Below are 25,354 nucleotides of genomic sequence, written 5' to 3'. Positions count from 1 at the left end.
TGATTGACAGCCCCTGCTAACGTGCCATTGGCCTAGAATGAGCAGGGGGAGGCATTGCACAAGCAGCTGCATGTGCAATGTTAAATGCGGGTAGTGTACTGCTGCCAGCTAGCTGCGATGACGTGCAGGCAGGTTCGCAAAAGCTAACCTTTTCTGTCCATGCACTATTAAAGTAATAATAATAATAATAAAGAGGCCCTAAATATGTGTTTAACCCTGTTGTAGGAGAGGACATACATCTAGATTACGAGTTTTGCGCTAAACAGGGTGCAAAAATAACGCCAAAACATTTGCGTTATTGCACTTTTCATAGCGCTGCCATTACGAGTTACTGAAAAACCTCCTTGTGCTGTGCGTTAAACTTCATACCGCACAAAAGCCAAGGGCTGAGTTTACATGCTCGTGCACACTTTCCCCCATAGACATCAATGGTGAGAGAATGTTAGAAAAAACTAACACCTGTGATTGTGGAATGGCTATCGCCATAACGCAGCCCCATTGATGTCTATGGGGAAAAGAAAATTACGTTTAAACCTAACACCCTAACATAAAATCCCTAGTCTAGACACCCCTTATCTGCCGCCCCCGACATCTCCAACAGTAAATAAAATCATTAACCCCTAATCCGCCGCCCCAGACATTGTCGACACTAAATAAAATGATTAACCCCTAAACTGCCGCCCCCTGACATCTCCAACACTATTTAAATATATTAACCCCTAAACTGCCGGCCCCCCACATCGTAATTAACTAAACCTATTAACCTATAAACCGCGGGCCACCACATCGCAAAACACTAAATTAAACTATTAACCCCTAAACCTAAAACCCCACTAACTTTAAATTTAAATTACAATATAACTTTCTTTAAATAAATATAGACTTACCTGTGAAATAAAAAAAAACTATGATTAAACTATAAATTAAACTAACATTACTATTTTAACTAAATAAAATAAACGAAAAATGAAAAACCTAACATTACAAATTTAAAAAACCCTAAAATTACGAAAAAAAATAAAAAAACACTAAGATCACCAAAAATAATAAACGAAATTATCAAATAGAATAAATATTACACCTAATCTAATAGCTCTATAAAAATAAAAAAGCAAACCAAAATAAAAACACCCCCTAGCCTACAACAAACTACCAATAGCCCATAAAAGGGCCTTTTGAAGGGCATTGCCCTAAGTTAAACAGCTCTTTTACCTAGGAAAAAAATACAAAGTCCCCTCAACAGTAAAACCCACCACCCAACCAACCCCCAAAATAAAAAAAACCTAAGTCTAAATAAAACCTAAGCTACCCATTGCCCCTAAAGGGGCATTCGTATGGGCATTGCCCTTAAGGGGGCATTCAGCTCTTTTATACTGCCCTTAAAAGGGCATTCAGCTCTTTTACAGTGCCCAAAAGAACCCTAATGTAAAAAAATCCACCCCAAAAAATAAAAAATAAACCTAACACTAACCCCAGAAAATCTACTCATGGTTTCTGAAGTTCGGTCATCCATCCTCATCCAGGCGGCGACACCTTTATCTAACTCAGGGACTTCTTCTATCTTCATCCCTGTGGTGCAGAGCTATCCTGGACGGCGATGACATCCTGCACTGAGCCAATAGGATGAGAGCTACTGAAATCCTATTGGCTGATTTGAACAGCCCAATGGATTTCAGAAGCTCTCATTCTATTGGCTGATTCGAACAGTCAATAGGATTTCAGAAGCTCTCATCCTATTGGCTGATTTGAATTTGAAGAATCAAATCAGCCAATAGGAATGCAAGGTACGCCATTTTGAAACGGGTACCTTGCATTCAACTTCAGTGTACAGCGGTGATCGTATTAAGATGATGCTCCGCACAGGATGTCATCACCGTTCAGGATAGCTCTGCGCCGCCGGGATGAAGATAGAAGACGTCCCCGAGATGGATCAAGGTGTCGCCACCTGGATGAAGACTTCTCGCCGCCTGAAGATGGATGACCGGACTTCAGAAACCGTGAGTAGATTTTCTGGAATTAGTGTTAGGTTTATTTTTTATTTTTTGGGGTGTTTTTTTTTTTAAATTAGATTTCGTTTGGGCAGTGTAAAAGAGCTGAATGCCCTTTTAAGGGCAATGCCATACAAATGCCCCTTTAGGGGCAATGGGTAGCTTAAGGTTTTTTTTTTCAGACTTAGGTTTTTTATTTTGGGGGGTTGGTTGGGTGGTGAGTTTTACTGTTGGGGGGGACATTGTATTTTTTTTCTATGTAAAAAAGCTGTTTAGTTTTTTTGTAGCTTAGAGGGTATTTTTATTTTGGGGTGCTTTCTTTATTTTTATAGGGCTATTAGATTAGGTGTAATTGTTTTTATTTTTGATAATTTTGTTTATTATTTTTTGTAATCTTAGATTTTTTTATTCTTTTCGTAGTATTAGTTTTTTTAAATTTGTAATTTAGTTTTTTAATTTTTTTTGTAGTGTTAGGTTTTTTTTAATCATGTAATTTAGGATTTTTAATTGGTAGTTTTTTTATTTTATTAGAATAGATATGGTAGGTTAATTTACACCCTGTTCCAAATTATTATGCAAATTATATTTCAGTGTCACAAAGATTAAATATTTTTATTTTCAGTTTAACTCATGGATGGCATTGTATCTCAGGGCTCTTTTGATCACTGAAAACAATCTCGGACGCCTGTGATAATTAGATTGCCAGGTGAGCCCAATTAAAGGAAAAACTACTAAAGGAGGGTGTTCCACATTATTAAGCAGAGCACCATTTTCAAGCAATATGGGGAAGAAAAAGGATCTCTCTGCTGCCGAAAAGAGTGAAATAGTTCAATGCCTTGGACGAGGTATGAAAACATTAGCTATTTCATGAAAACTTAAGCGTGATCATCGCACTATTGGATCAAGAGAGCAGCTGTTAAAATACCATTACATAGCAGCAAACAGATATTTGAAGCTGCTGGTGCCTCTGGAGTCCCACGGACATCAAGGTGTAGAGTCCTCCAGAGTCTTGCAACTGTGCATAAACCTTCCATTCGGCCACCACTAACCAATGCTCACAAGCAGAAATGGCTGAAGACTAATTTTCAAACAGTCCTGTTCACTGATGAGTGCCGTGCAACCCTGGATGGTCCAGATGGATGGAGTAGTGGATGGTTGGTGGACGGCCACCATGTTCCAACTAGGCTGCGACATCAGCAAGGTGGTGGTGGAGTCATGTTTTGGGCCGGAATCATGGGAAGAGAGCTGGTCAGCCCCTTTAGGGTCCCCGAAGGTGTAAAGATGACCTCTGCAAAGTATGTGGAGTTCCTGACTGATCACTTCCTTCCCTTGTACAGAAGGAAGAACTATGCTTTCCGTAATAAAATCATCTTCATGCATGACAATGCACCATCTCATGCTGCAAAGAATACATCTGCATAAATGGCTTCTATGGGGATAAAAGGAGAGAAAGTCATGGTGTGGCCTCCATCTTCCCCTAACCTCAATCCTAATGAGAACCTTTGGAGCATCCTCAAGCAGAGCATCTATGAGGGTGGGAGGCAGTTTACATCCAAACAGCAGCTCTGGGAGGCTATTCTGACATCTTGCAAACAAATTGAAGCAGAAACTGTCCAAAAACTCACAAGTTCAGTGGATGCAAGACTTGTGAAGCTGCTATAAAATAAGGGGTCCTATGTTAAAATGTAACGTGACCTGTTAAAATGTTTAAAAAGTTAAAATGTTGTTCAAAGTTTGATTGAAATAGCTTTTGATTTCAGTAAATATGCTGCAAACACAACAAATGCCAATTTTCAGTTATTTACAACCTATAAAGTGTTTTGAAACTTACTGTGCGTAATAATTTGGAACAGTGCATTGTAAGTTTTTTATTTTGAAAAAAAAATACTGTTATCATTAGGAGGTTTGTTCAATAAAATTTGAATTGTACTCTTAATAGTTGATAACATGAGAATTATGCTGACTGTTGTTTACATCAATTATTTAGGTAAATGACAAAGATACCATTGGCATAATAATTTGGAACAGGGTGTATAATATAAACGTAGTTTTTTTTTATTTCCCTGTTAAGTTTTTATTTATTTAAAGATAGTTATATTGTAATTTAAATTTAAAGTTATGGGGTGTTAAGTTTAGGGGTTAATAGTTTAATTTAGTGTTTTTTGCGATGTGGGGGGCCAGTGGTTTAGGGGTTAATAGGTTTAGTTAAGTAGTTACAATGTGGGGGGCTGGAGGTTTAGGGGTTAATAGGTTTAGTTTATTAGTTACGATGTGGGGGGCTGGAGGTTTAGGGGTTAATACTTTATTATAGTGTTGGCGATGTGGGGGGCGGTGGTTTAGGGGTTAATATGTTTATTTAGTGTCGGCGATGTCAGGTGGCAGTGGATTAGGAGCTAACAGGTTTATTTAATAGTCGCGATGTGGGTGGGCGGCAGATTGGGGGTTAATGGGTTTAATATAGTGTTTGCGATGTGGGAAGGTGTGGTTTAGGGGTTAATAGGCAGTTTATGGGTGTCAGTGTACTTTGTAACATTTTAGTTATGAGTTTTGTGAAACATTTTTGTTATACAAAATTCATAACTACTGGTCTCAGATGGCGGTATTTTTTGGAGTGCAGAATGGACGCTGTGTTACAGGCTAAAATGCTTGCGGTATAGCTATACCGCCGCGACTCATAATATGCGTTACTGGCCATTCCAAGCACAATGGCCAATTTTTCAGTGGTATAGCCATATCGCAACACTTGTAATCTAGCAGAGTGTTAGATGTGAGCAACAGTGCAAAAATAAAATGCTCTAACACAGAGAGCTTTCTTGCATTTATTTTTCCTTTAAACAAAACAATATGTTCCATAAACTTACATTGACCCACTGGGATCATTAGTAAAACAGTCTTTGATGTGAAACAGAACTGCATATAGAATAATGCAGAGCTAATGTACAGGGTATAACAGCATGGCCACTTTAGCAATACTTAACATTAGATACAAGTGTCATTTTTCAGCCAAGATCCAATGAATTGTTTATGTGTCAGCAATATTTGCTTGTGTGCCGTGCGTGCTTCCGGTAAGCTTTTCTATAGATTGTTAGCATTTGTCAGACATCAAGAGGACACATGATGGGTTTGCCTCATGCACTATTTACAATAAAGTACTCTTAGGACAGAGTGCATTTGCAATAAACACATATAAACCCATTTGATTTTTCCATACATTTGCATGGCATGTACAGAAAATACTTTCACTTTCTGAATGCTCCTCAAAAATCTATAAATAAAATGTTTTTTCATTAAAACTACCTAAATTCAAAAAGTGAGTTAACTACTAAATGATATAGGGCTAGATTACAAGTGGAGCGATATTTAGCGCTTTTGCTGTAGCGCTAATTGTGCTAGAAGTAACCTTTTTGCACGTGTCGGGTTGCACTGGTAAAAAGTTATATCGCTCGGGCTAACATAACGCTTGCAAAAAGCCGAACTTACAGTGCGAGTTAACGTATTCCCCCACTGAAGTCAACGGATCACATAAAGTGAAAAAATAACACCCCACTCTCACGCAAAACCCGATCGCATATTCTTATGTGCGCTAACCCGACATGAAAATATTAATATTTCACATTCCAATGTTTTGCACATACAAGAATATGTTCTATTTATTCAAAAATACATATTTCTATATACTCTACATCTGATGTTTTTTCGTACAAAATATATCTATACATATACAGTGGGGCAAAAAAGTATTTAATCAGCCACCAATTGTGCAAGTTCTCCCACTTAAGAAGATGAGAGAGGCCTGTAATTTTCATCATAGGTATACCTCATCTATGAGAGACAAAATGTGGAAACAAATCCAGACAATCACATTGTCTGATTTGGAAAGAATTTATTTGCATATTATGGTGGAAAATAAGTATTTGGTCACCTACAAACAAGCAAGATTTCTGGCTCTCACAGACCTGTATCTTCTTCCTTAAGAGGCTCCTCTGTCCTCCACTCATTACCCGTATTAATGGCACCTGTTTGAACTTGTTATCAGTATAAAAGGTACCTGTCCACAACCTCAAACAGTCACACTCCAAACTCCACTATGGTGAAGACCAAAGAGCTGTCGAAGGACACCAGAAACAAAATTGTAGACCTGCACCAGGCTGGGAAGACTGAATCTGCAATAGGCAAGCAGCTTGGTGTGAAGAAATCAACTGTGGGAACAATAATTAGAAAATGGAAGACATACAAGACCACTGATAATCTTCCTCGATCTGGGGTTCCACGCAAGATCTCACCCCGTGGGGTCAAAATGATCACAAGAACGGTGAGCAAACATCCCAGAACCACACGGGGGGACCTAGTAAATGACCTGCAGAGAGCTGGGACCAACGTAACAAAGGCTACCATCAGTAACACACTACCCCGCCAGGGACTCAGATCCCGTAGTGCCAGACATGTCCCCCTGCTTAAGCAAGTACATGTCCGGGCCCGTCTGAAGTATGCTAGAGAGCATTTGGATGATCCAGAAGCGGATTGGGAGAATGTCATATGGTCAGATGAAACCAAAGTTGAACTGTTTGGTAGAAACACAACTCGTCGTGTTTGGAGGAGAGAGAATGCCGAGATGCAACCAAAGAACACCATACCTAATGTGAAGCATGGGGGTGGCAAAATAATGCTTTGGGGCTGTTTCTCTGCAAAGGGAACAGGACGACTGATCCATGTACATAAAAGAATGAATGGGGCCATGTATTGTGAGATTTTGAGTGCAAACCTCCTTCCATCAGCAACGGCATTGAAGATGAAACATGGCTGGGTCTTTCAGCATGACAATGATCCCAAACACACCACCCGGGCAATGAAGGAGTGGCTTCATAAGAAGCATTTCAAGGTCCTAGAGTGGCCTAGCCAGTCTCCAGATCTCAACCCCATAGAAAACCTTTGGAGGGAGTTGAAAGTCCGTGTTGCCCAGCCACAGCCCCAAAACATCACTGCTCTAGAGGAGATCTGCATGCAGGAATGGGCCAACATACCAGCAACAGTGTGTGACAACCTTGTGAAGACTTACAGAAAACGTTTGACCTCTGTCATTGCCAACAAAGGATATATAACAAAGTATTGAGATGAACTTTTGATATTGACCAAATACTTATTTTCCACCATAATTTGCAAATAAATTCTTTCCAAATCAGACAATGTGATTGTCTGGATTTGTTTCCACATTTTGTCTCTCATAGTTGAGGTATACCTATGATGAAAATTACAGGCCTCTCTCATCTTCTTAAGTGGGAGAACTTGCACAATTGGTGGCTGACTAAATACTTTTCTGCCCCACTGTATACAGTATATATAGATGATTATATATAGGCAGAGACAGTGTTTTTTTTTTCTAAAAGAAAAGGTGCCGGTACTCAAAAAAAAGGTGCTGATAATCAAGAAAAAAGGTGTCGGTACTCCTTATTTACAATGTTTGATGCATTTTGAAGCCCCCACTTGTGAAAACTAGAGTATTTACATGATAATTAGTTATGTCGCGAATAGTTCGCCGGCGAATAGTTCCCGACGAACATAGCTTGTTCGCGTTCGCCGCGGCGGGCGAACATAGCTTGTTCGCGTTCGTCGCGCGAACATATGCGATGTTCGATCCGCCCCCTATTCGTCATCATTGAGTAAAACTTTGACCCTGTACCTCACAGTCAGCAGACACATTCCAGCCAATCAGCAGCAGACCTTCCCTCCCAGACCCTCCTACCTCCTGGACAGCATCCATTTTAGATTCATTCGGAAGCTGCATTCTTAGTGAGAGGAGGGACAGTGTAGCTGCTGCTGATTTAATAGGGAAATCGATAGCTAGGCTAGTGTATTCAGTGTCCACTACAGTCCTGAAGGACTCATCTGATCTCTGCTGTAAGGACAGCACCCCAAAAAGCCCTTTTTAGGGCTAGAACATCAGTCTGCTTTTTTTTCCCTGTATAATCTAATTGCAGTTGCCTGCCTGCCAGCGTGTGTGTCAGACTTACAGCGTATACTGTGCCCACTTGCCGAGTGCCACCACTCATATCTGGTGTAACAGTAGTGTACATTTAAAAAAAACAACACTTTTTTGACTGTGTTAAATAATAGCAGTCAGTTTCCTTCACACGTGTGCGTTTACGTGCCTGCCAGGGCACAGTGTCACCCCAGTGCAACTCATATCTGGTGTAACAGTAGTGTACATTTAAAAAAAAAAAACACTTTTTTGACTGTGTTAAATAATAGCAGTCAGTTTCCTTCACACGTGTGCGTTTCAGTGCCTGCCAGGGCACAGTGTCACCCCAGTGCAACTCATATCTGGTGTAACAGTAGTGTACATTTAAAAAAAACAACACTTTTTTGACTGTGTTAAATAATAGCAGTCAGTTTCCTTCACACGTGTGCGTTTCAGTGCCTGCCAGGGCACAGTGTCACCCCAGTGCAACTCATATCTGGTGTAACAGTAGTGTACATATAAAAAAAAAACACTTTTTTGACTGTGAAATAATAGCAGTCAGTTTCCTTCACACGTGTGCGTTTCAGTGCCTGCCAGGGCACAGTGTCACACCAGTGCAACTCATATCTGTTGTAACAGTAGTGTACATTTAAAAAAACAACACTTTTTTGACTGTGAAATAATAGCAGTCAGTTTCCTTCACACGTGTGCATTTCAGTGCCTGTCTGCCAGGGCACAGTGTCACACCAGTGCAACTCATATCTGGTGTAACAGTAGTGTACATTTAAAAAAAACAACACTGATAGGGGACGTAACAAGGATTAAACTGATAAGAATAGAACTACTTAACACACCACTCCTATCTGGTGGCACATTAGATTGCACGCGCATTGTCCCATATTTGAAGTAGGAGAACCGACCAAGCATCTTTTTCCATCTCCCGGTTCCTAAAATCGATGCCATATACACGTCCCCTGATAGGGGACGTAACAGGGATTAAACTGATAGGAATAGTACTACTTAACACACCTTATAATAATGCAAAGAGAGGCAATGCAGAGAGAGGAGTCTGAAGAAGAGGAGTCAGAGGAGGAAGGTGGCTTTGAGGAGGTGGAAGACCAAACACAGCAGGCGTCCCAGGGGGCTTGTTGTCACCTTTCGGGGACCCTTGGTGTTGTACGTGGCTGGGTGGAGGAAGAGACCTTCAATGACATCAGTGAGGATAAGGAACGGGACATGGCTAGCTTGGTATCCAACCTTGTGCAAATGGGGAGTTTGCGGTTGTGCAAATGGACTGTTTGCGGTTGTTCGCGGTGCGTTAAACGGGGAGTTTGGTCTGTCACTGTGAAGCGGGCGTAACCCTTACACTACCTGATCGATACAACAATATACCTGATGTTTTAAAGCACGTTATTCCAAACAATTTAGGAATGTTAGGTGATTTATGCCCTTTATGGATTAAAACCAGACTCCTCATCAACTATGTAATTTTCCATGGGAGTTTTGCCATGAATCCCCCTCCGGCATGCCACAGTCCAGGTGTAAGTCCCTTTGAAACAACTTTTCCATCACTATTGTGGCCAGAAAGAGTCCCTGTGGGTTTTAAAATTCGCCTGCCTATTGAAGTCTATGGCGGTTCACACAGTTCGCACGTTCGCGAACAGTTGTGGAAGTTTGCGTTCGCAGTTCGAGAACCCAAATTTTTATGTTCACGACAACACTAATGATAATTGCAAATATTACCTCTTATGAGTTGGCAGAGGTGGGGGTACTCAGTACCGGTGAGTACCCCCACAAAAAAAGCCCTAGGTATAGATATATACAGATATATATAGGAATATCTATTTAAAAATAATAAGAACAGATTCTGCTATGGGCAAAACATTGGCATGTGAAATATTTATAGTAAATACATAACTATAGCACTTTATTTAATATGAATATTGCATAAAAAGTATTTTCATGTTTTTATCTGCAATGGGCTCCAATGCTCTTATGTATGTGTCTATATATGTATACATATGAATTTACGTATTTATATGTGTATATATATGTCTGTAAATACATATATACAGATATACATACATTAATACATATGTTTACATATATATTATTATTATTATCTGTTATTTGTAGAGCGCCAACAGATTCCGCAGCGCAAATATATATATATATATATATATATATATATATACAGTGTATGTATTCATCTCTATGTTAAAGCCCTTTGCTTGCCTTGTTGCTATGTTAAAGCCATGAGATCTCATAACTTTTTGTGCAATATTTTTTGGAATAATTGTTATTAGATGGTGTTATTATGAGTGTAAGTGTACTTTGAAATGTATTTTTTATGTGTTTTGGCGACGTTTTTGTTTCGCAAAAATTTACCACAGCTCTGAGGATGCAGTAATCATTCTAGAGTAAATCGCGATTGCTTTCAACTTGTAAGCTTAGGAGCCAACCCATTTTTGGTTCAGCACCCTGGGTAGTGCTGGCTGATTGGTGCCTTTCTCAAGAGCATGTGCTCTTGAGAAAGGCAATTTTACTGAAACGCGTAGAGTTACCGAAATTAAGCTGATAAAAATACTTTGTATTTCAAAAGTTTTTATTAACCATATTTTACTACATCATGTCTTCAATATCAATCTTTTTCCGAGGAGAGAATATATGCATCAGATAACCCAAGATATCTTGTGAGTACTTTCCACTTAGTGTTCTTTGTGTTTCGTCAGTTCTTCACTATTGTGATCTTTTGGTTTCTTGAGAAATATATTGAAGCCAAAAAAGAATTCTACACATTTGCATCTTTTGATCGAGTGGGGGGGGGGGGGGGGGAGACTTCTGGCGAGCAGTATCATCCTAAGGGAAATGTAATTCATATTGTATCTTTTATTTGTTTTATCTCTATACTGTACATACATACAGAGTTCCACACATACATACACACATATAGACATACACACATACATACACACATATAGACATACACAAACACATACATAGACACACAAATACATATAGACATACAGACACATATAGACAACAACATACACACACACACATACATACACACATATAGACATACACACACATACATAAACACACACAAATACAGACACACAAACATACATACACACACAGACACAAACACACATACATACAAAGCCCAACACATACATAGACACGTATAGACATACAGACACACACACATATACATACACACATATAGACATACAGACACACACATACATACACACACACATATATACAAACATACACACATATGGACATACAGACACACACATATACAAACATACAGACACACATACAGATACATACATACACACATATAGACATACAGACACACACATACATACACACATATAGACATACAGACACACACACATATACATACACACATATAGACATACAGACACACACATACATACACACACACATATATACAAACATACAGACACACATACAGATACATACATACACACATATGGACATACAGACACACACATATACAAACATACAGACACACATACAGATACATACATACACACATATAGACATACAGACACACACATACATACACACACACATTACAAACATACAGACACACATACAGATATATACATACACACATATAGACATACAGACACACACATACATACACACACACATATACAAACATACAGACACACATATAGATACATACATACACACATATGGACATACAGACACACACATACATACACACATATAGACATACAGACACACACACATACAGACACACACACATACAGACACACATACACACATATAGACATACAGACACACACACATACAGACACACACACATACAGACACACACACACATACATACACACATATAGACATACAGACACACACATACATACACACATATGGACATACAGACACACACATACATACACACATATAGATATACAGACACACACACATACAGACACAAACACACATACATACACACATATAGACATACAGACACACACACATACAGACACAAACACACATACATACACACATATAGACATACAGACACACACATACATACACACATATAGACATACAGACACACACACATACAGACACACACACACACATACACACATATAGACATACAGACACACACATACATACACACACACATATAGACATACAGACACACACATACATACACACATATAGACATACAGACACACACATACATACACACATATAGACATACATACACACACATACATACACCCATATAGACATACAGACACACACACACATACACACATATAGACATACAGACACACACATACATACACACATATAGACATACAGACACACACATACATACACACATATAGACATACACACATACATACACACATATAGACATACACAAACACATACATAGACACACAAATACATATAGACATACAGACACATATAGACAACAACATACACACACACACATACATACACACATATAGACATACACACACATACATAAACACACACAAATACAGACACACAAACATACATACACACACAGACACAAACACACATACATACAAAGCCCAACACATACATAGACACGTATAGACATACAGACACACACACATATACATACACACATATAGACATACAGACACACACATACATACACACACACATATATACAAACATACACACATATGGACATACAGACACACACATATACAAACATACAGACACACATACAGATACATACATACACACATATAGACATACAGACACACACATACATACACACATATAGACATACAGACACACACACATATACATACACACATATAGACATACAGACACACACATACATACACACATATATACAAACATACAGACACACATACAGATACATACATACACACATATGGACATACAGACACACACATATACAAACATACAGACACACATACAGATACATACATACACACATATAGACATACAGACACACACATACATACACACACACATTACAAACATACAGACACACATACAGATATATACATACACACATATAGACATACAGACACACACATACATACACACACACATATACAAACATACAGACACACATACAGATACATACATACACACATATGGACATACAGACACACACATACATACACACATATAGACATACAGACACACACACATACAGACACACACACATACAGACACACATACACACATATAGACATACAGACACACACACATACAGACACACACACATACAGACACACACACACATACATACACACATATAGACATACAGACACACACATACATACACACATATGGACATACAGACACACACATACATACACACATATAGACATACAGACACACACACATACAGACACAAACACACATACATACACACATATAGACATACAGACACACACACATACAGACACAAACACACATACATACACACATATAGACATACAGACACACACATACATACACACATATAGACATACAGACACACACACATACAGACACACACACATACAGACACACACACACACATACACACATATAGACATACAGACACACACATACATACACACATACACATACATACACACATATAGACATACAGACACACACATACATACACACATATAGACATACAGACACACACATACATACACACATATAGACATACATACACACACATACATACACCCATATAGACATACAGACACACACACACATACACACATATAGACATACAGACACACACATACATACACACATATAGACATACAGACACACACATACATACACACATATAGACATACAGACACACACACATACATACACACATATAGACATACAGACACACACACACATACAGACACACACACACATACATACACACATATAGACATACAGACACACACATACATACACACATATAGACATACAGACACACACATACATACACACATATAGACATACAGACACACACACATACATACACACATACATACATACGAAGCCCCACACATGCACAGAGACACATACAAGTCCCCCTAGAAAAGAAGACAATCATATAACTATGATGCTTATTAACCCATATGGTGAAATAGATGCTCACACAAGGGCATTAGAATGGAGCCAGAGATCTCACATCTTCCGTTTTCAGTCTGATCCTTGGATCTGCTCTGCCCACAGCAAGGAAGGAAGCCAGATTACCTGCTTAGACCTGTGTTTGGTACATTGTCTCTCACAGGACCTGACAGCACTGTGCGTGGGGATAATGAAGGGGGGTTAGATCTGGCTGCCAAGCATGTGGTAACTAGATAGTTAAATTTAAAGGGACAGTAAAGTCAAAATTAAACTTTCATGATTCAGATAGAACATGCAATGTTAAGCAACTTTCTAATTTACTTCTGTTATCAAATTTGCTTTGTTTTCTTGGTATCTTTTATTAAAGAGTAAAACTAGGTAGGCTCATAAGAGCTCAGGAGTGTGCACGTGTCTTTAGTACTTTATGGCAACAGTGTTTTGCAACATTATTTGTGCTTCATTATACAATCTTTAATTATTTTATAATAGTATAAATGAGGTGGTAATTTATTAATTAAATGTAAAAACAATTACTCTTCTAAGATGCTCTTCTGATTGAATTAAAGGGACAGTCTAGTCCAAAATAAACTTTCATGATTCAGATAGGACATGTCATTTTAAACAACTTTCCAATTTACTTTTATCACCAATTTTGCTTTGTTCTCTTGGTATTCTTAGTTGAAAGCTAAACCTAGGAGGTTCATATGCTAATTTCTTAGACCTTGAAGGCTGCCTCTTAGCTAAATGCATTTTGAAAGTTTTTCAACACTAGAGGGTGTTAGTTCATGTGTGTCATATAGATAACACTTTGCTCACGCACGTGGAGTTACCTAGCAGTTAGCACTGATTGGTTGAAATGCAAGTCTGTCAAAAGAATCTTAATTAGGGGGCAGTTCGCAGAGGCTTAGATACAAGGTAATCAAAGAGGTAAAAAGTATATTCATATAACTGTGTTTGTTATGCAAAGCTGGGGAATGGGTAATAAAGGGATTATCTATCTTTTTAAACAATAAAAATTCCCTTTAATACATTTAACAAGTATATCTTTTATACCTAAAGTGTATGAACTCAGATATCTAAATTGACCCATTATATTGTAAAATGTATCAAAATGTCTATAGATTTTATCCTTAACTGCTCTATGAAAACAATTATTCTGAGTGTGTGCACAGAATTTTCTCTCTAGCTATGCAGAGAATACACAAAACAAAGGATTATCATCATAGTTGGTTTTCACACAACTTTTAACAGTACACAGAAATTCAAACCTGCACATTCATACCCCAATCAGAAGCAGCCAAGGCCTTAAAGGGACAGTATACTATAAAATTGTTTTTCCCTTAATGTGTTTCCAATTACTTTTTTTACCAGCTGCAGAGTATAAAATGTATGAGATTTTCTTTTTTTTACGGCTTATTTGTGTATATAAATTAGCTGATTTTGTATTTTGAAGCCACACAACCTAATAAAATGTGTTGAGCTTGTAGGTATAATCAGATCTCATTACTTTATCACCTTGTGTACATATACCTGCTTCTTTATCTTATATCTGTCTATAAACCAATCACCAATGCTTGGAGAGAACGATGCAAAATTAACATATTATCACCGTATCGCTTCTATAACCCACCGGGAGTGTAATAGTGTTAACACAGCTTGGCCTTGAGGCCAAAAACTTTCAGGATGGGTGGGGATACCACAGGCAAAATAAACTAATTCAAATACAAGGGTAATGGAAATACTTGTAAACAATTTAATACATTCCAGCAGGTAAAGTGGATCATTGGGAACAAATTAATGGGGAGACATTTTTTGAGTAAACTGTCCCTTTAACTGCTCAAACTAGGCCATCCATTAACCCCTTCTATACTTGCTACCCCACATTCTCCGAAATCTAGTCCACACAAAGCTTAAAGGGACAGAAAGGTCAAAACTGAAATGTGAATAGGTGCATTATGATTTTAAATAGGAGCATTTTGCAACATATTTCTATTAGCAGAAATGCTTCTAGTAAAAGTCATTACTGTTTCAGCAGCATACCTACATATGGTACGTGTGACTAGAGCATCATTCACGATTTTAAGACTGTGCCTGCTCAGAGAGCTGCTGGTGGTGTTTATGGCGTTGTGAAGACTTCATTTGTGTAATACAAACCATTGCTGACTTCTTATAAGGTGCAGTGTTTGAATGCTGGTGCACTCACAGCATATGTGCATATGCTGATGAAAAACAGTAATATCTTTTACTAGAAGCATTTTTGCTAATGGAAGAAAAATTGCTAAAGTGTTTCTATACAAAAATTTTCATGCACCCACTTGTTGTTTTCCAATATTAAACTCTGCAACCAAGAGACGGCAAGCCTAACCAAAACATTTTCAGTAAATCCAAAACAGGAAAGTTTGCACTCAACGTGTAATACAATTTAATAAAAAAATGGTACAAGGACAACACTATCATTAAACAGCCTTAAAGGTTTTACATCCCTTCTGGGTGCTTAAAGGGACAGTCTACGCCAGAATTTTTATTGTTTAAAAAGATAGATAATCCCTTTATTACCCATTCCCCAGTTTTGCATAACCAACACGATTATATTAATATACTTTTTACCTCTGTGATTACCTTGTATCTAAGCCTCTGCAGACTGCAAACTTATTTCAGTGCTTTTGACAGACTTGCATTTTAGCCATTCAGTGCCGACTCATAAATAAATCCACGGGAGTGAGCCCAATTTTATCTATAGGGCACACACAAACTAGCGCTGTTTAGCTGTGAAAAACTGTCTAAATGCAGTGAGATAAGGGGTGGCCTTCAATGGCTTATAAATTAGCATATGAGTCTACCTAGGTTTGGCTTTTCACAAAGAATACCAAGAGAACAAAGCAAATTTGATGATAAAAGTAAATTGGAAAGTTGTTTAAAAGTGTCTGCCCTATCTGAAAAAAATGACAGTTTAATTTTGACTTGACTGTCGTTTTAATCACAGACATTATGCATGAGACAGTTTTATAGTGCTGTTGTTCATTTGCTGTTTATTTAAAAATGTGTGGCAATAAAAGCTTAGCTTAAAATGTATTATAAATTGAGTGCAACCTCCCTGCTTTTAATAATATTTTCTCTTACATCTTAGTCAGAGCTAAGAAAAAATTGTAGAATGAAGTTATTATCAAAAAAAACTACAGAGGTACTGACTCCTAATATTATAATTACACATATTCCCTTCACATCAACGGTAATGTAATATTTGCATTAATTTATATAAACAAAAGCATGATTAGGTTCAGCTATGGAGAAGCAAGTCTATACATTATTTTATTAAAGACTATAATATGATTTATTTTTAATATAAAAAATAGATATGTTATAGATTCAGTTAAAAGAGGATTTTAAAAATTTAAAATTGTCAAATGACTCTGGGTTAAAGGGAGATGGATATGTTTACATTTTTTCTGCTTGGTTGCAGTTCTGTGTATTCTATTTTTATATTTATGTACTTAGCATTCTTTGAAATAATAATAAAAAATAATAATTTGCATCAGATAAAGGCTAAATAACATTCAAGCAAATGACAATGTAGCTCAATGTTCCAAATAACTTGTTTGCAGAAAACCACATTGTCTCAAGCCCATCCTGTAAGAAGAAAGTGAGCCCAGTTATAAACATATCCTGATTTTGTCATTGTGAGTCATTTCTGTGTACCTGGAAACAGAATAAAGTAAAATCAGAGCTTTTGAACACAGGCAGATGTTAGATAACAACTGTCAGCTGCAGGAAACTGCACACTTAGATGGCTTAAACAAGAATATTTTTAAAATCTTTGACATCATACATTGAAATAAATTAGTAAAAAAGAAAAATAATGACAGTTATACAGGAGTCAAGATTTGTTTTAACCTTGTTATACACAGTTTAATGCTAAAACAGGTCTACATAAAATCAATAAGTGCAATATGCTGGAGGTGAATTTTACCATATACTTTTTTTTATATAATATATTATATGATAATCTGCACCATTACCTGCTGTATGCAGTTATTTAGAAATGATAACTACATTTTAAAGGGACAGTGTACACCAATTTTCATATAAATGCATGTAGTAGATACTACTATAAAGAATAATATGCACAGATACTGATCTAAAAATCCAGTATAAAACCTTTTTTAAAAACTTAATTAGAAGCTTCCAGTTTAGCACTGTTGATGAGGTTAGGCTGCGACACCCAGTGAAAGTGGCTAGGAAAAAATATATATGTGTGTGCTGATAGGTGTGATGCAGGTGGGGTTCAGATCCACCAGGCCACCTGTAGCAATGTCACTAAAGACTGCAGAGACATATGTGGCTCCCAGAGGTGAGGGCCCGATCTCATTTGACACCTCTGTGACCCCTTACAGTTATGTCCCTGGGACTGTCGCTGGAATTTCCCTCTTCTGTTAACAGATTCCAGGAGTGACTTTTATTTGTTTATTCTCTGCATCTTTACTGTAGTAATCTTGTTTCTATTTTATGTGTATTTGTTCATATTGCGCGCATAATAAAATGGCTAAAAAATGGAATGTTGGACTTTTAAGGTACACAAATGGATTTAGCTGGTAAACACCTTTAGTTTTAAAAGGCTCTTAAAGGGACATACAACCCAACATTTTTCTTTCATGATTTAGGTAGAACATAAAATTTTAAACAACTTTCCAGTTTACTTCTATTATCAAATTTGCTTCATTCTCTTGGTATTATTTGTTGAACGAGCAACAATGCACTACTGCTTTCTAACTGAACACATGGGTAAGCCAATCACAATCGCTATATATATGCAGCCACCAATCAGCAGCTAGAACCTAGGTTCTTTGCTGCTCCTGAGCTGTCCTAGATAAACCTTTCTGCAAAGAGAAGGAAGCAAAATTAATTGGAAAGTTGTTTAAAATTGTATGCTCTATCTAAATCATGAATGTCTAATTGGGACTTTACTTTATGTAATTATAAGACTATTAAATTCACTTCAATTTTCAAAGGTACTTTGATCACTTGGTACCCGCTGTTGATTAATAATATGTACATATCCTACACTACTGGGAGCTATCTGATGATTGGTGCCAGCACAGCACACATTTGTCTCTTGTGATTAGCTGACTAGATGTGTTCAGCTAGCTCACAGTAGTGCACTGCTGCTCCTCCAGCAAAGAATAAGAGAACAAAGCAAATTTGAAAACAGAAGTAAACTGGAAAGTTGTTCAAAATTGCCGGTTCTATTCGAGCCATAAAAGGAAAAATAATGTGGCTTCATGTCCCTTAAAGCAAATGATCATATAGCATTATGAAATTAGAAAAAAAAAGTATACATTTCTTCAGGCAGTAGAGAATTCAGAAAATGCTAATGTCTTTCAGAAGACCCTGGCCACGTTTACATTTCTGGTGTTAATCCTTTCTGGATGATTGATAGCTACAAAAGATATCACCGTCCTCTAGTCTAATTGAAAAAGCTGTTGGATTTTCATTTTGCACAAGACAAACAATGTCAGCAGAAGGTTATTTATGTCATTTGTACAAAGTTTACAGTGAGCGCATAAATTACTTTTTGCTGTAATTGGACAAAACTTTTTAACTTCCTCTAATAGTCCTAAAGGGTCAAAATAAAGGGTCAAAATACCCTTTGTAACTAGTATAACTGATTACTGCATGTAAAACCTTATTAAAACATGTCAAATTATTTGGACATTTTTCACCCACATCTGTTGACATGGCAGGGCTGAGGAACTCCGCTGAGACACAAGTTTTTGTGCAGCAATGACAGTGGCCACCTAAGCATGTGTTGGAAGGGATACATCTTAACAGTTCCAGCTGTGTCCTAGCCAGGGGTAAATGGGGGACACTGGTCTGTAGCTGCCATACCTGCCTTTGATAAGATCTCCAGTCAAGCCCTGATAAGTCAGTTTGCAAATGATTGATTAATGGTTTCTGATGTTCTAGGCTTTTTTGCATTGTATGTTTGTTTTCCTCTGGTTCCTGTCCTCCTGGCCTTTTTGTCTATATCTCTTGGTGCTTCATCTTATCTATGTGTCCTGACCATTGGCTTTCCCTTAGACTCTTTATTTGGCTCTTTATTTGGCTTTGATTGACCATCTCAACCTGACCCACTGACTTGCTATCTGACTATAGACTTGGGTTACAACTGGTACTTCATTAGAGCTTCTAATTATCTGGCACCATCCTCTGGGTTCTGAGCTTATCTGTTATGTCACCACAATCTGAGTTCTAAGCTGGTGTTTGCTTCCTGAGCTGCTTTGCACCTACGTTGCACTGTAATGAGGTCAAATATCGGCCTTATTGTTTTACACTCCTAAAATAGGAAACCTAATTTATTAACAGGTTGTATACTACATAAATTGCTGATGGCATTAGAACAATGAATATATCTATAAGAAACATCCCGCTTTAATCCAATACAACCTATAAGTACAAAGAGTATATTGACTTGTAACAAAATAAATATTGAAAAGCTAAATCAAGCTGTTTCCTGAGTTCATAGTCTTCTGGACATCCTTTTTATCCTCTATGAAGGTATCTTAAGAGTTCTTTTTTTCATATCTATTGATGCCCTTTTATACACCAACCTGCAGTCACTATTTCCTATATTTAGTCTAAAATACCATTGACAATTCCCTAAAGTAATGAATGTGAATGCACAGCCTCACCAAGCACATCCCATGATTCCTGTGGGATTGTCACAGGTTGGAGCTCTGGCTCACTGTTCTTACTGCAATCTCCCCTTGAAAGGAAATGTTCTGTTTCCAGAGAAAAACTAGGAACTGCCCCAGCTCCGCCTACATTCCACAAAGCCACACCTACTTCACAACATGTGGCTCCACCCATCTGATCACAGATCAACCCACAAAACCTATGTTGTCCCGCTGACAAGGTACTTACTTCCCAGTCCCAGAATGCCTCCAGGAAATGTTACAGGAACAATAAAGATAAAATGAAATGATGCAGATACCCAATGTATACATAGATGAGTCTGTGATTGGCTGATGGCTGTCACATGATACAGGGGGCATGCTAATTTAAAGGGACACTGTAGCCAAAGAAATTATTTTGTGATTCAGATAGAGCATGCAATTTTAAGCAACTTTCTAATTTACTCCTATTATCAAATTGTCTTCATTTTCTTGTTATGTTTATTTGAAAAGCAAGAATGTAAGTTTAGATGCCGGCCCATTTTAGGTGAACAACCTGGGTTGTCCTTGCTGATTGGACAGCACCTTTAAACAAGTGCTGTCCATGGTTCTGAACCCACAATTTGCTGGCTCCTTAGCTGAGATGCCTTCTTTTCAAATAAAGATTGCAAGAGAATGAAGAAAAATTGATAATAGAAGTAAATTAGAAAGTTGCTTACAATTACATGCTCTATCTGAATCATGAAAGAAAAAATTTGGGTTCAGTGTCCCTTTAAGTAAATTTTTAAATTTGTCAGAAAATATCTACTGCTTATTTATATTTCAGAGAATGAAGCAAATTAGATAATAGAGTAAATGGGAAAGTTGTTTAAAATTGCACGCTCTTTCTAAATCACAAAAGAATGTGGGCTTTATGTCCCTTTAAAGGTCATTTAAGGGAAATAACTGCATATGGGTACTGGTGACATTTTTGAATCTTGCTTTATTTTAGCATTGCAATCTGTGAATAACCTAAATATATAACAGTGCTGAAGAAATGTTCCAAAAAGGTATTTTCCTTTGAATTTAGAGGTGGGTGCAATTATTAAAAAAAAAGAAAGTGTCACAAAATGTGATCTGTTTTAAACCTTGTGATGCTGTAGGCAAGAGTAATAGATAGCTGAGAGAATCACATCTGAACAAGGAATGCCACAAATAATCACATACCTGATCTGTGTTACAGCATGCAGCTCCATGACTCACTGCTGACAATATTCACTATGCACTGAATGCAATAACAACCTATAAAAACAAAGTCAGATGCTTTATCTTACTGTATGCATAGCCTTCCAATTCAATATGTGAAAACCATTCTTTAAAGGGGCAGTCTACTCCAGAATAGTTATTGTTTAAAAAGATAGATAATCCCTTTATACTAATGTCCCTTTAAGTCAAATACTTAACGCAATAATTATCAAGGAGGGTGTCTGGCCGCAGAAGTGTTTTATGGCACAAGCCTTGGGCTAACAGAGAATTACAGATGAAGGTCTAGCATGAGAGAATATGATGGGTGGTTACAAATGGATTAAAGGGACAGTATAACCTACAGTTTTCTCCCTAAAATAAGTGGACATTTGATTGCAAATACTAAATACTCAGATTCATTATCTCAAGATATTTTGCCTCAGTGCCCTTTGCTAACAAGCATTTAATGCTCAAAAAAGGGCTTAAACAGAGATGAAACCCAAAATTTCCCTTCATGATTCATATAGAGCACGCGATTTTAAGCAACTTTCTAATGGACTTCTATTATTAAATTTGCTTTACTCGCTTGCTATCCTATGTTGAAGGAGCAGCAATGCACTACTGGGAGCTAGCTGAACACAGGGGAGCAAATGAGAACTGTAATATATAAGCAGCCACAAATCTTCAGCTAGCTCCCAGTAGGGTATTGCTGTCCAAGAGCCTACCTAGGTATGATTTTCAATAAAGGATACCAAGAAAGGGAAGCAAATAAAGATAATGGAAACAAATTAATAACTTGTGTGCTCTGTCTGAATCTTGAAAGGATTTTTTTGAGTTGTATGTCCCTTTAACAAAGGATACCAAGAAAATAAGATAATAGAAGTAAATTAGAAAGTTGTTTAAAATTGTATGATCTATTTTTAACATGAAAGAAGAAAAAATCTGGGTTTTATTTCTCTAAAGTCCTACACTTGTATGTGCCACTCCTCCAGATCAGGACTCAATGTGTTGTGGTAAAGTGGCCTTTAATTATAAGCTTAATCTCTTTTATCTGCGTTAATCAAGTAATTAGCAAGGGACAATAGTAATAACAAACAAATTAATTAAAGCAGTTTAAAGAACCATCAAGCACAGTAGAAGTACATAACCAACAAATGCAAATTCATAATAAAAAGACAATGTAAAAGCACTTAGTTTTAAATGAGTTTTAAATGAGTAGTATATTTTTTCTGACAAATTTCAGTTAATAGAATTTTCCTTCCCTCTGCATCATGTGACAGCCATCAGCCAATCACAAAATGTGTATACAGTATACGTATACAGTGTGAATTCTTGCACATGCTCAGTAGGAGCTAGTGCCCCAGATGGTGTGAATATAAAAAGACTGAGCACATTTAGATAATAGAAGTCAATAGGAAAGTTGTTTAGAACTGCATGCTCTATCTGAGTCTTGGAGATTTAATTTTGACTTTACTGTTCCTTTTCAGTTAGAAAGTCCCTTTAACATTTCTTTAACTTTTTTGCTAAAGAAATAAAAATATGAAACTACTGGTCTTGCTGAAATATATTTTAATATTGTTTTTCTCCTTTACAATTGTTTTTGGGGTAGGATTTAAAAGTTTAATAAAATCTACTAAAGAAAAATTAAAATGTTTTAAGTCAATAGCTGGTTCAAGCAACTTGCAACATTCTAAAGGAATCTAAGTTTAAGAAATTAGTTTTTTGACCTCTTTAGAGGGACAAGCATAATTTTGGGACAAAAGCAAGAGGTGTTTAATGCCCCTTTAATTGTTGTCATACTATAGGTTCTCTGTTAAAGAGACATTAAAAACGATTTGCTATATTACAAGTTGAGTGCAAAATATTGCTTCTGCGAAAGTGATATTTGTGCTCAACTGAGTAATACGAACCCACGCATTTATGCGCTTATATTACAAGTTCGGTGCAATGTGAACACAACCTCGCATTCGCATTGCACGGAAGCATTGTGCTCACAAGAGAGCAATTCTATAGGCTCCAATGGGAGCCTTGTTCTCATGCCATCAGACACAATATGAGAACTAGCGCAGCGAAGGAGGTAAGTCACGCAGCAATGGCCAGCAATTTTAAATATATATGTACATGAATATATACAGGTGGCCCTCGTTTTACAACGGTTCAATTTACACCGTTTCAGAATAACAACCTTTTTTTCCAGTCATGTGACTGCTATTGAAAAGCATTGAGAAGCAGTGCATTTATTAAAATAGCCAGTAGGTGGAGCTGTCCGCTTGTGTAGCAGCAAAGCCAAGCAAGCCGAAATTAATCAGTTTAACCAGACCTGAGCTATCGAGCAGATTTCAAAGGAACAAGATCTTCCTGTCTATAAATCAGTCCAGACTGGAATGCATAGAAAGAACTGTTTGCAGAAAAAATGCAAGTGAAGTCTGTGTTGTGATTATTTTATTAGGTTTACAATGCTGTTTAGCAAATGTTTTTTGTTCATTTAACTTAGTTTAATTATATATTCTGTGTTGTGTGATTATTTTATTAGGCTTATAATGCTGTTTAGCATTTAAAGTCTTCATTTCAAAGCTTTAAAATAATGTATTAGGTGTTACTTATGACAATTTTGAGAGAGGCCTGGAACCTATCTCCCTCACTTCCCATTGACTTACATTATAAACTGGGTTTCAATTTACAATGGTTTCAATTTACAACCATTCCTTCTGGAACCTAACCCCAGCGTAAACTGAGGGCTACCTGTACATATATACTTCTGTTAAAATGTGTATAAACACATAATAACACATAAATATATATGTTTATAAGCATATACATATATATTTACAGGGAACACACAGTTCCCATATAGACTGCAATGTAAAGGCACTTTTAAGTGCCTTTTTTTTCTAACAGACCACATCCGCCACTTTTAACCCCTTAAAAACTGCCTAGTGCAGTAGTTTTTTTATGGTAAAAAAAGCTACATTTTTTTCATAAAAAACAAAAAGGCCCTTTATTTGGGGGGCATTTGGGGCACTTTTAGAAAATTAACCAGAGATCTGATCTCTTTTCTGAGAGCTAATTGTAATGGCTCGTTATTTATCGTGCCTGTAAACAGGGTGAATTTGCCTGTTTACAGGCGTGCAATAAATTACCACTCCACTTGTAATCTAGCCCTAAATAAATTCTAGATTAAATAAAGCATTCAAAGACAAGATTAGTCTGGGAATAACACATAGATGTATTTTTTAAAGTTTCATTAGTTTAAATAGTGACAAAATAAGTTTAAAGTGTTAATGTCTATAAAACAATGGGAGCCACCATGCTATTTTCTCTGCTGTGGCCAATTAGGGACAGTTATAAATAGGTCA

The 25,354-nt window shown here is 37.1% G+C and overlaps 1 long non-coding RNA gene across 1 annotated transcript; it reads right to left on the bottom strand.

The window, feature by feature from the left end:
* Positions 1–10,531: 10,531 nt before the first annotated feature.
* Positions 10,532–20,865, bottom strand: LOC128655806 (uncharacterized). Its single transcript, XR_008401911.1, has 3 exons — positions 20,793–20,865; positions 14,135–14,281; positions 10,532–10,803 (listed from the first exon to the last, which is right to left on the bottom strand). It is a non-coding gene; the product is annotated as an uncharacterized LOC128655806 (long non-coding RNA).
* Between the last annotated feature and the right edge of the window lie 4,489 nt (positions 20,866–25,354).

Source organism: Bombina bombina, chromosome 4 (genome assembly GCF_027579735.1).
Source record: "Bombina bombina isolate aBomBom1 chromosome 4, aBomBom1.pri, whole genome shotgun sequence".
Lineage (NCBI taxonomy): Eukaryota > Metazoa > Chordata > Amphibia > Anura > Bombinatoridae > Bombina > Bombina bombina.
This window is presented reverse-complemented; position numbering and strand designations above follow the sequence as displayed.